Consider the following 3903-nt stretch of genomic DNA (forward strand, 5'->3'; position numbering starts at 1 on the left):
AAAAAAAAAAAAAAAAAAAAAAAAAAAAAAAAGCAGCTGTACATGTCCAAAACACATTCTGTGGCAAGTTAATGAAATACAATTTGGACATTTCGGGCATTTCCCCCACAATTTCTCATTTCACTGAACACCAATCACAGGCAAGCACTGGACCAAAAGCCAGTCAACACTGTTCCTGTGCACTTCCCATCCCAAATGAACTGACATTCTCCACAGCCTTTCTCTGTTGCACTCTGAGACATTTTTCTCTCAGAGAAAAATAAAATAAGCTTTTTAGTGGTATAACAGTGGCCTTATTTTATTTTCACTGACTTTTGGGAAGCACCTTTTCATTACTGTTGATATCTCTGGGTGACCTTCAGCTACAGATGAAACACAGACCAATTGTACACTAAATTTGGAGTGCATCTGGTTTTAATCATGGATGAAAAAATGTTTAGGCAGATGCATTCCAAGCTTAGTGCACAACATTCTGTACTGCAAAATCAAAGTGTTTTGAAAATATGTTAGGGAATACCATGTTGCAAAACTCCACTGTTCCCTGTGCTCATAACTGCTTTTTATGGGAAGACAGGGAGAAAAGAGAAGAGAAAGCCAGAAGACAGAGAGGAAGAAAAGTCTCCCTTAGGTCATCCTAACAGAGAAGAATCCCCCTCTGCTAATGGAAAACCAAACACTACTCTTGGAATACAAAATACTCACATGCCTCAGTCCAGCTCCACCCTTTGCTTCCTTCACTTCCATCTTCTTCTTCTTCTTCCGTTGTGTTTTGCTTTCAGGTCCAGAAAGACAGAAACGAATGCCTGCTTTGCCTTTTGGCAAATCCTGAAATCATCAGAGATTTTGTAAGAGGAGTCACGGGACAGCTAATTTTGGTTTTTTTCAGGAAAACTGATTACCTCCAGGAGTATGTGTTGACAGTGTACAAGGGGCTGTCTCTCTGGATAGGGTGCACACCTCAGCTTAACACATATCTTTATAAAAAGCTCAGCCTGCTCTTCCCACTGCTACCCAAAGGGAACATTTCTCTGGGCTTCTAGAAAGTATTTAAACAGCAAGACCTCTGCTTCTACATCTCCACCCAAGATACCACAGTATCACTGTCACCAAACCCTCTTATCAGCAAACTTAAATAAATATGTCCTGGCTGCCCGAGATGCTGTGAAGGCTGTGTCAGCTCTGGACTCCACACCTCTTTTAAGGCCTGGGTATTTGAGAAGGTCAGCAGCAGTAGGGTGCAAACACCCAAGGTTTGCTGCTTAGGACAGTGATTACCAGGGGGATGATGAACTCCCAGAACTGACCAGCTCCCCCCAGCCCATCTCATGCCTCCTGCAAGTGTGTTCCCCAGCTCCAGCTATCTCAGACAGGTGAGGCTGGGACCATGCCAAGCATTTCCTCCCAGCATGAGAAAGCCCCCACAACCAAAGGAGCCTGGCTCCAGGGCTGGACTGGAGACCCCAGTGTGGATGAGACTGACCCCATTGGACCAGGTCTCCCTCAGCCATCAAGAGCACTGCCTCACCTTCTTCTCATCCTTCGTCTGATGTTCCTCATCTCCAGTCCAGTTTCCCCACTCCTCCGTGGGAGCCTTCCAGTCAGAGTCCAGGTCAATCATGGAAAGGTCACCTATTAGGGCAAGCATATGAATGAATGATGTTCAAATCCATACTACTTCCCAGCCTCACATGAGCAGCACAAATGCTGCAAAAATATCTTCTTGCCTGCTCATGTGATATTTGGATGTGCATGTATGCATGTCTTGAATGTGTTAAAACATTTACAAATTTATTTTAAAAATGTATTAAGACATATACATTGACTGCCAGTTCACAATTAGTGACAGCACTCTGCAGGACAGGAGAAAAATTAAAGAAGGGCAGAAAAGCATATACAAAACCAAAAGCCCTTCTAGTTTTGTAAAGCTTGTTTTTCAAGAAAACAAGCTTTACAAAACTAGGAGCCAGGCTTTTTTTTTATTTTTTTTTTTTTTTTTTTTTTTTTTTTTTTTTTTTTTTCTTCTAACTGCCCTACTAATCCTTTGAATGTTTGGAAGATTGGAAGCTATTCCTGTTCCCTTGTGATTTCTCTGAAGCTGTCGTGCCAAAACGCTGCTTTGTTTTGTGCAGTATTTTTTGTTTTTGGTTTTTTTTTTGGTTTTGTTGGTTGTTTTTTTTTTTTAAATATTCCTTAAGACTTCAGTTCCTGCTTGGATCCTGAACTTTAAGGAAGGGGGATGAGGTGGTGCTGGGCATCATACACAGTACTGTTTCTTTTTTTTCCCCCCTGGCTATTTGCAGGATTTATCACATGTTTAATAACTTTTTAAGATGGAGACCTAAATAATTATGTATCCTGCAGTATAATAAACACATTAACTCTTTCTTTTCTCTTTCAAGCCAGCACTTGGATTTGCTGGAACTGTGGTTTCTCCACACATAAATCCAACTGTAGTTTTCTCCTCCCTATGACAAACCCATTGGTTTTCCTTGTTGGGCACTTGAGAATGATTTGGGGAAGAAATGTGAAAATTGAATGAGGCAGAGGGTTTTAAGGTTAGGGAAGGAGTTGCTGCTGAAGGAAAAAAGGGGGAAGAGGAGGTTTGGCAAGGGAAGGAAATTGGAGTGTGGCATCTTGGCTCTCATCCCTGTTTAAGAGGACCAAAGCTTGGAGATGGTCCCCTGGAACGTCTACAATAAATAAATAGAAGCCTGATAGTAGTAATAATAATACAGAAATAACCAGGAATAAAAGCCTGTTCATTGTACACAGTGAGTCCTCACATGCACCCCTGGGATTTAAGAGAGATAAAACATAATAATAAAAAAAAATAGGAATAAGATGGCAAGAGCTGACGGGTTACTAGAGAGTTTTATGTAGTAAATTCTATACAATTAGTTCTTCTTCCTGGGTTTCCAACTCTCCTGTTCCATCCCCCACAGCTTCCCGGTGGCAATCCCCCTCTCCAGCCGAAGAGGTGCAGCCGGAGATCTGGATCGCGCAGGAGCTGCGGCGCATCGGGGACGAGTTCAATGCCTCCTATTGTCCACGCAGGGTAACTTTCCCCTCTTCACCTCCCGTTTCTCTCGAAGGGAAGGGCTGAATCATTTCTGGAAACTCTCTCTGCGGTGAGCATTTCGCTCGCTCAGACGAGAAAAGGCTGCGCGGGCGGGGGTGGCCTGGACCAGGCAAATCAGCGGCGGCGGCCTCAAATCAATGAAAAATAACCTTTAAATCAATTGAAAATAACCTTGAAATCAGGGCTGGAAGCTTTAGGGCACCAGGTTTGCACAAGGGTTTTGGGGCAGAGGTGTTAGGTTGGGCCTGGACCTGATGGTGATGAGGAAACTTTTAGAAAGGAAGAGGCAGGGGAAGTTTGGGGGTTTTGGGGGATGCACTGCCTGGCAGCATTGCTTTTAGGGAAGCATTTAGTGGGATTCCCAACCCAGCTCCCAAATCCCAGCTGCTGCAAAGAAGAAACTTGGTCCTAGAACTTGCTTCTCTTGCAAAGACTGTTTTGAAAGAGTTTTTATAAGCCCATGAACTCGCTCACCTTGGGGTGTTGCAACCCAAGTCGATGCAGTAATGCCCCAGAGGAGCCCAATCCCAAGCCCAAGGCAGCCCAGCCCAGGGGGTGAAGCAAGATGGGCTCGCCAGGATGGGCTGCTGCATGTCCCTGCTTGTGGATTCTGCTCCATCCACCTGGGCTTGGCTGTGGGAAGAGGGGCCAGGAGCAGTGTTGGTGATGGAATGCTGGCTGCTGAATCCTTATCCATCCTCTTCAGCTCCCAAATAGCTCCTGCAGTGCTTCCTCACTGCTCCCAGGGTTGGCTTTCCCACAAAATGGGGGTCACGCTGCTACGATCCTGCTTTTTCCACATCATCTCCACCTGCTCCTCTCTT

The 3903-nt window shown here is 44.6% G+C and overlaps 1 long non-coding RNA gene across 1 annotated transcript; it reads right to left on the bottom strand.

Annotated features, from left to right (window-relative positions):
* Positions 1–2852: 2852 nt before the first annotated feature.
* On the bottom strand, positions 2853–3894 carry LOC115948029. The gene is made up of 2 exons (XR_004081885.1): positions 3554–3894; positions 2853–3207 (listed from the first exon to the last, which is right to left on the bottom strand). It is a non-coding gene; the product is annotated as an uncharacterized LOC115948029 (long non-coding RNA).
* Between the last annotated feature and the right edge of the window lie 9 nt (positions 3895–3903).

The sequence above is a fragment of the Geospiza fortis genome, unplaced genomic scaffold (assembly GCF_000277835.1).
Source record: "Geospiza fortis unplaced genomic scaffold, GeoFor_1.0 scaffold275, whole genome shotgun sequence".
Lineage (NCBI taxonomy): Eukaryota > Metazoa > Chordata > Aves > Passeriformes > Thraupidae > Geospiza > Geospiza fortis.